This window comes from Halichoerus grypus, chromosome 4 (assembly GCF_964656455.1).
Source record: "Halichoerus grypus chromosome 4, mHalGry1.hap1.1, whole genome shotgun sequence".
NCBI lineage: Eukaryota > Metazoa > Chordata > Mammalia > Carnivora > Phocidae > Halichoerus > Halichoerus grypus.
In genome coordinates this window covers 138924686-138937327 of record NC_135715.1, presented here as the reverse complement: position 1 = coordinate 138937327, position 12642 = coordinate 138924686, and the positions used below count along the sequence as shown (strand labels likewise).

Here is a 12642-nt window from a genome sequence, read left to right as displayed (position 1 = left end):
GGAAATAGTCCCATCACCTCCTGCTGGTGGGAATGCAAATCAGTATGTATGTATCAGAATATAAATCAATTACTCAACTTTGGGAGTCGTTGGCAGCACATAAGTAAAAGAGAAACTGAGCATACCATAGACCCATAGATTCTACTACTGAGTGTATTTCCTTTGAAGACCCTTGTATGTGTGTACAAAGGGACATGTATAAGAATGTTTGTTGCAGCACTGTTGAAAATAGTGAAAAACTGGAAAGAACCTAAATATCACTCAATAGTGGATTAAAAATGGGATATATACATAATGAAAAGGGATTAATTAACTAGATCTACATATTTCAACACAGATCGATTGCCAAAGACCTAATGTTAAATAGGAAAAAAAGCAAATTGCAGAAAATATAAGGAATGTCATTTATTTAAATACAAAATACATATAGAAAGTGATACTATATTTTGCTTGCTGCATGTGTAAGTGTATAAAACATGTATATTTTTGATAGCCTGGAAGGATCCACACCCAACTCATGAAAGTGGTTTCCCTTGGATGTGGGAGGCAGTGAACTGGTTGAGGTTGAAGTTTGGAATCTGAAATGTTATTTCTTAAAAAAACAAAAACTGGAGGAAAATGTCAGATGTTAACAGTTATTAACTCTGGAAAGTATGAATGTAAGAGTTTAAGTTTATGTGTCTTTTTTAAAAAAAAAGATTTTATTTATTTATTTGAGAGAGAGAGTGAGAGAGAGACAGAGATCACGAGCACGGGGTAGGGTAGAGGGAGAAGCAAACTCCCTACTGAACAGGGAGCCCAATGCGGGACTCGCGCCCAGGACCCTGGGATCATGACCTGAGCCAAAGGCAGACACTTAACTGACTGAGCCACCTTTTTGTGTCTTTTACATTTCTCAAAAAATGGGGAGGGGGTATGGTGAGCGCAGACTTTGTCAGGGGGAAAAGAATCCTATAGTTGCCCTTCGAGCTTGGGAGAACCCAAGCATTGTGCATTTCCCTTTATGAAAGAAAGAAATCCTGAGTGAATGCTTGGCTTCCTCTGGAAGAAACTTTTGCTGATGATGGTTTGTTTCTTTCCTCCCAACTTTTCACCCTACCCTACACCACAGACAACTCCAAGAGCACTCCTAGGAAAGGCAGCTACTTCTAATTCTGGAAGGTTGGTTAAGGGCCAATCTGCCCAAGTGAGATTGTATTTGAGAATAAATTTCCATGAACATGACTTGTAGGTTTTAAATTCTGCATTGTGTGTGCATTATTACTATTACATATTATCAGAAAACTTGCTGTATCATGGAGAATAAATAATAGAAAGGGGCTTAGGATGTGGAACCCAAATTCCAAAGATTATATGCATTTTTTTTTAAAGATTTAAAAAATTATTTATTTATTTGACAGAGAGAGAGAGACACAGCGAGAGAGGGAACACAAGCAGGGGGAGTGGGAGAGGGAGAAGCAGGCTTCCCACGGAGCAGGGAGCCCGATGTGGGGCTTGATCCCAGGACCCTGGGACCATGACCTGAGCCAAAATCAGATGCTTAACGACTGAGCCACCCAGGCACCCCGATTATATGCATTTTAAATAACACTCTGAAGAAGTGAACAATCCTCCCACATTTCTCCAAAAGAAAAAAAATGCCAGGAGTGCCAGTCGGGCCCATGACTGATACTGTATTTGAGCCCAGGTGTGGACAAGAGGTGCACAGAGTCCTCTTGGGAGAGGAGATTTTGGGGTCCGTGGGCATGAAATAGTATCTCTTTAACATTTTGATAGGATAGGAGTAACTTATTGCACCAGTTGGCTGCCACTGAACTCTGCTGCCATTCCCTCTGGGACAATGGTAGAACTTCAGAAAGGAGACTTGCTTGTTTTGACACCATTATTTCTGTGAAAGAGAAAGGAACCAGGTCGGAAAGGATAGTCATGAGTTGGCAGAATTAGTTAAGAATAACAACAGCAACAGTGTGCGTCATTTGGGAGAGGTAAAGAAAGCCTTGATGAAGCACTGGAATTCACGGGGAAATGTTAGCCGAGCTCTTCCTCCCTTAGCTTGGACAGCATCTCTCTCATTTCTGTACCTTCTGTGTCCTTGAAGGGAAGCTCGCCCCCACCTGCCCATCACTTAACTTCCTATGATGCCCGATACTAAAATAAAAACAGTATGTTATTAAACAGAGGGATTCCTATTTGTAGAGACAAGTCTTTGCTTTTTACTTAAGCCTTGATTTATTGTCTTTGGTTGTTTGGGGTAGGGGGGATGGCTGATTTTTAACAAGAAGATAAACTTACAGATGGAAATTCTTTCAAGCCATAAATACCACTGACTTGCCTGGTCCAGGGAAGTTCAAATAAAGACACTGGGATTTAGCAGCTGCTGACTGTTTTCCTTCTTTTCCCACTGGCCAAGAAAAAAGAAAACGACATGCCCCACCATCAGGGGTGTAGGCGCCAGGGCCTGACCCAGGTCTGGACACGTAAACCATTCAGAGCTCCTCTTGTGGAGAAAGGAGGCAGAACGTGACAAATTGGTCTATGCCAGTTGACCTCTGAAGGGGACACATAACTTTGCACAGCAATCTCTGATGGTTTCCTTATCTGTTTTATTTAGTATAAACACTGTCCTTCTTGAGTCCTCCCTGATTCTCCTAGCAGGCTCCAAGGATTAATTCTGGGGCATTGGCTGAATTCACCACTTCTGCTCTGCTCCCCACTATTGTTTTCCATCTTCTTCCTTCATCTTATGCAGATCTGGGAAGATATTAACTCTGAGGCCTGGCGCAGCGTCTTGATCTCCCTTGGGGTCTACCACTGCATGGAGCACAGCACGTACCACTAGGAGGTAAGCAATACATGCTTGTCAACTAGTTAATTCAACAGTCTCGGTGCTGCGTGCACATTAAACACATGGGAGAGCTTGAAGCTACACACAAACCACAACCACTGCACTGGTCTCGACCCAGACCAATTGGCTCGGGATCTCTGGGCATGGATCCCCAGCACTGGAGCGTTTGTAAAGCTCTGCAGGTGATTCTCATGCATGGAGAAGGTTGAGAACTACTGGATTAATTAACCTGCTGCTTTAATTGGCTACATTCTGTTTGCTTCCAAGTTTGGAAGAAAACTATATGAATTCCTTTGAGAAACAAATATCCCAATGACTGAGAAGATGCTAGTGCTGTTTTGTAGGAAGAGGAGAAGAAGAAGGGCTAGCCATCCTGTGTGGTCCTGGGTGAGCTACTCAAACTCTCTGTGCCTCAGTTTCCTCATCTGTAAATTAGAAAGAATAGTACTATCTCTTAAGATTGTTGTAAAAATAAATGACCTGATCTGTGTAAAACTCTTAGGACATTATCTGGTATATAAGTATTTGGTTATAAAATCCAATATGAAGAAGAGGGTGATGTGTTTGTGGTTACTGTTCTTCTCCTCTTTGGTTAATGACTCTAGCCTCCCCTTTGCTCCTTCCATCTTGTCCCTTGTCAAGTCCTGCTCCTCGTATCTGCCCCTTCCTTTTCATTCCCTCTGCCCCAAATCCAATCCTCGGGCTCCTTCCTCTCTCTCCTGAATCACGACCACCCAGCTGGTCTCCTTGCTGCTGATCTGTTTGTGAGTTGACTGTCTCCATATGGCTCCCAAATAGCCCTAAGGTCAAGTTTTGATCTTGGATGCTTCCCACCTCAAAACTCAACCTGTATCCTCATTGTTACGAAAATTCAAACCCAAGCTGTGGGACTGAGGTGGTTTAGTTACTTTTCCCAAGCCTGCATTTCCTCATGTGTAACTGGAGATCACTTTCTACTCAGTAGGGTTGTTGTAAGCATAGAATGAGAGAATTCCTGTGAATAAGGCATTTAGAAATCTACATGGCACATAAGGACTCCGTAAATGCTAACTGTTATCATTACTATTATTACTTGGAAATTGCCTGCCAACAGCTCTCTAGTCATCCTAGGTGCTGGCCATATAGAAGTCCTTGCTGCTCCCAGACCACGCTCTGGATCAGGCCTCTGCTCCCACTGTCCTTACCTTAGGAATGCCCACCACGCCTCTCCAGGTGCCTGAATCCTGTCTGTCTTTAAAGGATGTAAATTACTCCATCTTCTGACTTTGTCTAAAAGTGTTCTCTTTTAAGAGAGGCTTTCTCAAACTTTAATGGACATCAGATTTACCTGGAGAGCTTGTTAAAACTCTAATTGCTGGGCCCAACTCTGGAGATCCTAATTCCACAGGTCCAGAGTAGGGTCCGAGAATTCACATTGCTAGCAAGTTCCTGGGTGCTACTAGTCTGAGGTCCACACTTTGAGCCACACTGTTTTAGGGCCCCGAACACTTTACAACTTCTATTTTAGTTATTTGAGTACAAATTCCTTCTCCAAGGAGATTAAGTTCTCAATGGAAGGGCCCAAATCTACCTTCCCTTCTATACGGAGGTGACCTGGGCTGTGACATGAAGAAAGAGCAGGGTAGAGAGCCCTGCAAATGAGAAACCCAGGACCAGGGCCAGACAGTGGCCTGACTGGGGTGGGGGGTGGCTCGAGGGTGAGTGGATGGGCTATTAAGGCATAGTAGGAAAGAAGTCTCAAGAGAGGTGTCAGGCTGGATTTCGACAGGTGTGGGGAAGAACCGTGAAAGGCAGGCAGAGGAGTGTACATTTGAGCTCCTAACCTGGGAAATGCAAGGGCTGAACTGCTTGGTGTCATGATGACAGTTCTTCCCATTGGCCATAAGCTGCTGCAGATCTTGGGCTCTCTGTATTCCCAGCGATGTGCGCATCGTAGATGTACAAGAGATGTTTGCTATCCTAGCTCCCAAAGTCTGTCATTGAGTGGCTCTTATCCATGAAAACATGGAGTGAGGCTCATGGCAAGCCAAGCGATCCTGCTTGTGGACTTGGGCCAAACCAGAGCCTTGAGGTCCTTGTGACTGGTCCCACCTCCCACAAATTCTGGCCCATTTCTTCTCTGAAAACCATTTGTGGTGGTTTGGAAGTTGCTTGACCAAGGATCCATTGGGTTCTTTTCTCATTTTATGTGTAACCTTTGTCTTTTATTTTTTTTTAAGATTTATTTATTTATGTATTTGACAGAGAGAGACATAGTGAGAGAGGGAACACAAGCAGGGGGAGTGGGAGAGGGAGAAGAAGGCTTCCCGCCGAGCAGGGAGCCCGGTGCGGGGCTCGAGCCCAGGACCCTGGGATCATGACCTGAGCTGAAGGCAGACGCTTAACGACTGAGCCACCCAGGCGCCCCTGCATAAGCTTTGTTTAAGGAGATAATCATTAGTGAGATAATCATGAGTGAGATAATCATGAGTGAGAAAGAAGGAAGTGGCCTCCTGGAAACAACAGATCTGGGCCCCGTGAGAAGTCCTTGGTATTGTTCTGCGGGTTTTCTGCTATGCCCGCCTCACAGGGTACTGATGAGGTTAAATAATTAATGTATGTGAATGTACTTTGTAAGCTCTAAAGCACCGCAGGAATATAATTAATTATGTTTATAATTACAGGTAATGTAATTATAATTGTAATTACTTTGTGGGTGGAAGCAGAATATATATATCCCATGCCCGTTATCTAGTAGGATATCCTTGGTGGATATCCTTGGTGAGATCATCAATTTGTTGAGCTTGACTCACTCTCTCTGACTTTATTTTCAACATTGAGATATATGTAAGACTTTGGCCTGAGGACTTTCTGTTGTGTTTTAGAAAATGGGAAAAAAATTGCATAGACTGAGGATGGGAGACCCAATACCTCAAAGCAATATTCCTTGGCACTTAGCTATCAGGTAGATAAAGTTAAGACAACTTATTTATTAATTTGCCTAGATACAAAAATGATACTTGCAGAAATCCTATAAACAAACATATACACATATTTTATATATATATATACATACATATATATATATATATTCATGCATCACTCCAAATACCAGTTACTTCCAGAAATCCACTAGAATCTAATACAATCTAAGATGGTCATGCAATTGCTAAGTTAGAGGTCTGCTCTATGTATCAGGCAATAATTATTAATATTAAGCCAAAGGTGTAATCTGTTGTACTATTTTACTTGCTTGGCAAAATGAATAAACTTAAGAGAAGCGCCAGGTAGTTACTTCCTTCCATTAACATGCTTCATCGTGTAAAAGGACCGTGTTTTCAGCCCGTGTTTTGCAGCAATATTTGTCTGGGTGCCTGAGAGGCACCCCAAGTCTAGGAATTCTTGTAGCATGTCAGAGAAATCTGTACTGTTAAGAAATAAGACTAGTAGAACCATTGTTTATGTTTTTCCCCATTTGAAAAGTCAATACAATGGCAAGATATTTCACAGGAAAAAATTCTCCTGGGATGTCCCTCCTTGAAATGGCAAGTTTCCACCCGAGAAGCTAAACGTCGCATTTTGGAGTCTCTGACCTTCTGCTCCTGTTCCTATGCACTGTTAATTGTTGTTAATTTCTAACACCTCATTAATTATTTCCATTAAAGATGTGGGAGAGGGAAATGCCCTTCACTCATGGGTGGTCACACGAATAAACCATTAATAATTACAAAAAGTGTGTTACTTTAATAGTGAAAAGTGAATTTGAGCCAGTTGCGTGCAAGTTTCTGTGTTTCTGATGGCCTGGCTTGGACACTTGGAAATCTTGCCACTTGAAGTGTAGGTGGGAACACTGGGAATGATACATTTGTGGCTGAGGAAGAAGCTAAGTCTCCTTTCGCTTCCTGGATGACTGTAACATTTGGCCTCTAGATTGTGATGTACTTGTCAGAGAACTTTCTCTCCTTACAAATGTTTCTTCCTTTGCAAACGAAGCCTGGAGGCGGAACAGTTTCCTCCAGTGTGACAGCCCAAGTCGATGACACAGCCAGGACTTAGCATGGAGTTCCTGCCCCCCACTCGCATCCAACCGGCCAGACCACCCCGGGGTGGGGGGGCAGCACTGGTGCCCGGGCTGACTTCCACTCCTGCCTCAGGCTGTCACAGAGATGAAGCCACGGCCACTTCACTGACATTGGGCTCCCAAACTTTCTTTCTTTTTTTTTTTTTTTTTAAAGCCTGGATTGCCATTTAGTGTTGAGATTTTTATTTGGTGCTTATCTTAAAAGCTTAGGTCAAAGAGTCTTCCCACAAGTTTGTAAGAGTGTTGAGAATGAAATAGTATAGTGGAAAAAAAAGCATCAGACGTGGTTTCTAGGTTTGACTGACCAGCAGAAAATGTTAAGGTATAAGACAAAAGATTTGGGAGTTGTAAATGAAAAGTTATTTTATGGATATGGAGTTCAACAGTGAAATCCGGACAGCTTAGCTTTGATAGCCAAAAAGTAGGTTGTTTGCAAGGACCATGTTTTGAATGTAAGGGGTCAGTAGAATTCCTTGTAGTTGAACTCCTTGTTGTGCTAATAAGATCATGGAGATCCAGAGAGGATCGGGAGACACCTTAGCTGTGACTATGGGAAATAGGAGAACTGACTTTCCTGGTTTCCTACTATGATTCTGCTCCTCATCTGGACCGTGATTTCAAGAACAGGGCAACATCTCTTCTCTTTCCTCTTCTTCCCCTCTCCCCCTCCTCTTCTTGCCTTCCATGCTAGTGTACTGGGGAGATCAGAGGGGACAACTTTCTACTTCCCGGAATAAACTGAAAACTATACCAGGGGGCTTGGGGTATCAGATGACTTCATGGACAAAAGGCCAGGTTGGAAGTCTATAAACATCAGCCTGATTTGCAGAAACCATTTAACCTTCGGGCCCCCATTTCTTCTTATCTGTAAAATGAGGCACTTATATTTTAACTCTTAAGGCTTGTTAGACAGTTGGATTCTAAGGTCTAAATTCCCCTGTAATTTTTTCCTATTGTTTTACCCATTCCTCTTAATTACAGTACAATAGTCTAATGGTCTATGGTTGACACCATTCCACATTTTATTTATTCCCTCTTCTATTAATGGGCACTTAGTTTGTTGGATGCTTTTTTTTTTCCCATTGGAACTAATGCGGCAATAAACATTTTTGTACCAGTCTCTTTATATATATGTGTGAAAATTTCTCCAGATTTTCAATTTTACTGAATGCTGCCAAGTTAGCCTCCAAAGTGATTATACTAATTTACCAATCTTCACTCCCTTCACCTCTGTTCCTACAATGGCTGTGGGTGCTTTGCCACCTTATCACATCTAAAACCAGCTAGCAGGACATGAGTTCCTTTCTTGTGGATGGAAGTCCCCAACCTCTCTGTTCCCATTGTTTCCTCTGCTTCTCTCCCTCCACCAACCCCGAGGCTCTTTTCTTCCGTAAGAGGTGAAGGGGCAGCGCCTCACTTATATCTATGTTTGCTCCCAACTCTTTCACCTCTGCTTTAATAATAAATCTTTCTTTCCCCTAGGAGTTATGCTTTGAAATAGGCAAGTCAGGAAGAGAATTCTTCTTCTGTTTAACGCCTTCTCATCCCTTCCGTGAGTTACAGAGCAGAGACATGTCCAGCTGCGTGAATAGGGGAGGAGAGAGGTCAAAAGGGGGAAAAGACATGCTAGGGAAGAAAATCAGGTAATATTCAAAAATTTCATCTTTCAACATATGCATTTAACAAATTACCTTTATTGAAAATAATAAAATTACATGAAATCTGAACTATCTGGGAAATCTAACACTTAGGGCCATTGTTACAATAACACTCATCGTTTCTGCCTTGGATTATGGGATAGCATTTCATTATTTGTGTCTGGGTCTTATATTTCCTATAGGAAGGCAACGATCTATAATTGGACCAGCTAGATAGACGCCCAGGCAGGGAGAAGGAAAGAGGGAATCCAAAAATCATTTTAAAAGGGAAGAGATTGAATGACGGGAAAAGTCAGGGGGAAAAGCTCCTGATTTTGAGGAGTTTAGCCAGGGACACCAGAAGAATGTGTGTTCCTTTGATAAGAAATGGGAAGAGAATGTAGCTTGAGATGACCAGTGGAAGTTGATGAATTTGAATTGGGACGTAGGGAGTGTGATCATCTCCCAGAAGTGATCATTCCAAGAGATGTTTTTCTTTCTTTCTTTTTTATTTTTTTTATTTGACAGAGAGAGACACAGCGAGAGAGGGAACACAAGCAGGGGAGTGGGAGAGGGAGAAGCAGGCTTCCCGCAGAGCAGAGAGCCTGACGTGGGGCTCGATCCCAGGACCCTGGGATCATGACCCGAGCTGAAGGCAGACGCTTAACAACTGAGCCACCCAGGCGCCCCGAGATCTTTTTCTTTAAAACTGCAGGCAGGACAGAACAACACCTCTGCTGGGTTTCCATGGGATCTGCAAGGATGCCCTCCTCCCGTGTTCGTGTCTTCCTGCCCACTCCACATTATAGTGACCCCTGCCTTCACGAGCCACACATCAGCTTTCTGCTCACTCCGGGCTTCTGTTCTCATTACAAGTCCTTCACAACTGAATTTTGCTGGAGTGTGTGTGAGCATGCGCATACACATACAAATAAGACAAGAGACCCTAGATGCGCACTTTTGCCCAGAGGAAAGCTAACTTCCTTCCACATCCTTAGAACTGGTTCCTATTGACCTTAGCTGTGAGCATTCTCCAATGCGGGCAGCCACATCACAGTGCTTTGGTACATCTTGGGCAAAGTGAATGACCCCACGACCAGGTGAATATTCTGCTGGAGGTCCCCAGTTGGTTTCGGCGGTAGAAGGACTCCCAGCTCCTTCTTCTGCAGTATATAGTTACTCCTTGCCCCGTTTGAAGTTTTTCAGAAATAAATTACTCAGCGTATTTTACTTTGTTCTCCTACTTTCATCTCCCGCTGTAGTAAGGCCGTAGATGCCTCTGTGCTGATTGCACCCTCTGTTCAGCCCAGTCAGAAGCAAACAAAACAAGGACGTTTCTAGTTTATTTGAAACACTATTTTAAACAGACTGCTCTGAGTCATCAGTGATGTCCCGTTTCTAGGACAAAGAATAATTGCTCTGACCTCATAGTTGCTCTTTTCAAGGACTCAGGTTTAAAGGTTACGAAGAGCTATTCAAACTCAATTATTTCTAGTTCCCTCTCACTTTTTGCACTGCCATTCAATGTGTGATGGAGTGCCCATTCATAGTCACAGACCAGTTCAAGTAATATGCGTTTTCAAGATTACAAAACGAAGATTCTTTCATTCCTTGACTTACCCTTTCAACCAGCGTTTCTTGAGCACCTTGGCGTGCTAGGCACAGGTATTGGTGCTGAGGATCCAAGATATCCTGAGGGATGCCTTCCGGAGCGGAACTCCGCTACCAACAATTGGCTATAGCTAACTTGAAACAAATGGCTCAGCTTCTGTGTTCTTTTCTCTACTTTTCTTCCTTTTCTTTTCTATATTTCTTTATTTTTCATTGCTTATCTCTCATTCTTCTTTTCTTTTCTCTATTTTTTCCTTCTTTTTTACTATCACACTGTGCCATGTTATTTTCAAGAGGCCAACCTTGTCTTCTGTTTTGCCCACTTATTTCATAGTACCAATATTTATCAATGGTTGAAGGACGAAGCACTGCACTGACCAGTTCAGGGTCATTTGGCAATTTTAGGCATCTGAGAAGATGAAAAAAAATGTGTGAACTACGGTATGAGTGAATAGGGCTGTTGGAAAAAGGATAAGAGCTTTATGATTTGGAAAGAAGGACCATATTTCGGAACAAAACGTCAACTTCTGGATTAGTCAGGATTGGCTGGGTTTTGTTGTAGTAATAAATAATCTCCAAACATCGGTGGCTTCATCCAACAAAAGTTTATTTCTTGCTGAAGCTCCATGTCCAACGTGGGCCCGTGGAGGATGCAGCCCCACGAAGTCATCCAGGAATCTGGGATATTGGGCACTCTGTCATCTCAGCACGTGCTTCCAAGGTCACTTCTGCAGGGGAGGAGAACGCTGGAGGGTCATCCACCGATAAATGCTTCAGCCTGGAAGTGCCACACAGTTCTGCCACTCACAACAACCTGACGAATCAGATGGCCTCTCCAACTGCAAATGAGCTGAGCCGTGCAGCCTTCGTGCTTGAGATGAGAGGGTGCCTCTCTGGGACATTAGTAATGTCCACCACAGCACTCCGAGTCAGCAAGCTTGAAATCAAGGCTGTGGAAAATCCCAAATGTCTGGCTGCACTGTCTGAAGGACAAGTGTAGAACAAATAGCCAACTGGTGTTCTATAGCAACAGAGCTCACTCCTAGCCCCTCTGGTTGCTTTTTATAAGTGCCTACCTCTGGCCACCCAAACGCATCACCACCTCACACATCCTTTTCCACAGACCCTTGTATGTGAAGGCAGCATTTTTAATAAATACCCATGTGTGTCCTTTTATCCAATAAAATGTCAGTCTTAAATTACTAAGGTAATTCATCCCTAAGGTTGAAATATTCTTCTTAATTTACTTCTTTAATTAAGGGAGGTGTGGGGTTTGTGAGGCTTGGGCCATTAGGAAGCATAACTGCTCTGAGCCAAGACTGGGAGGCCATTCCTCGCCTGTGACAGCGTGATGGAGCGAGGCTGCCAGTAAGCCAGGGTGTCAAGGATGACGGGACAGCTCCATCTATTGTAGCCACCAACCTGAATACATAACAGAGTGCATCACCTCCCTCAGACACATTCTCTCAAAGTGAAATTAACTTTATGGGGTGCGCAATTGTAAAGTCTATTTGGATGGTTTTATGTAATGATCCAGGAGTTTTCAGACAAGTGACTTTTGGGCAGCTGTAAACTGGAGTTAGCCTGCAGTTCTGGACTTCCTGGAACGTCCAAGTTCAAAGTCCTAAGGGTTGTCCATTGAAGGGTGGATACGTACTGATCCCTTGACGGAGCCCAGTCTAAAAGAGAAGAAAGGTGACAAAATCAGCCCAACACAGTGGCAGAGAGCTGAGACTCTGAATCTAGGCCGATTCTGGGTTAACATCTTGGTTGCCCATTTATGAGCTTGTGTGACCTTGAGCAAGTTATATAACGTCTTTAAACTTTAGTTTCCCATAAAACGAGAATGAAAATAGTACTTGTCGCACAGCCTTGTTGAAAGAATTGAGTGAGGTGATGATACTTAGCATAGTGGCTGGCTCATATCAAGTGGTCAGAAAATGTTAACTCTTACTAGTACTTGTTACTATCAGTATTGTTCAGGATAGCAAGCATGTATGGAGCTGGTGCCTTAAGCAAAGTACTGTGCTGGACCCTGAGATGTAAGGGCAGAACAATGAGAAGAAACGAGAGATGAAAAATACAAGATAACTAGAATAAAAATAGTCAGCATCTAATGGTGGACTTACTCTCTAATAGGTACTTTACAGAGATAGAGCTTTATAGAACCAATCTCACTGAACGGTCACACAGCCCTCTGGGTAGGAAAGGTGAAGTCAATTGCAGTGGGCAACACTGGAGCTGCCTGGAAAACAGAAGAAAGACTGGGCGGTGTGGTCTGGCTGGACTGGAGCACAGGAGAGGAACGGCTAAGTGCAACAGGATGTACCTGGTGTTCCAGGGAAGCCCGGCATCAGCACAGGTGGTCCTTGCCCACGTGGAGTCCAAGGTCATCTCTAATTCTGGCCACATGGTCATTAGCAGCGTGCTGTTTGACCGAGAAACAGAAGACTGCCTTGCGGCAGTCACCACGCCTTTGAGAGGCTGGA

The 12642-nt window shown here is 43.4% G+C and overlaps 1 long non-coding RNA gene across 1 annotated transcript in view; it reads left to right on the top strand.

Moving 5' to 3' along the window:
* The window catches only part of LOC144381507 (uncharacterized), a 253293-nt gene that overhangs the window by 110674 nt on the left and 129977 nt on the right, over nt 1-12642 (top strand). The window contains exon 4 of the long non-coding RNA XR_013446769.1: nt 2750-2842. This is a non-coding gene — a long non-coding RNA (uncharacterized LOC144381507). The remainder of the gene's footprint in view (nt 1-2749; nt 2843-12642) is intronic.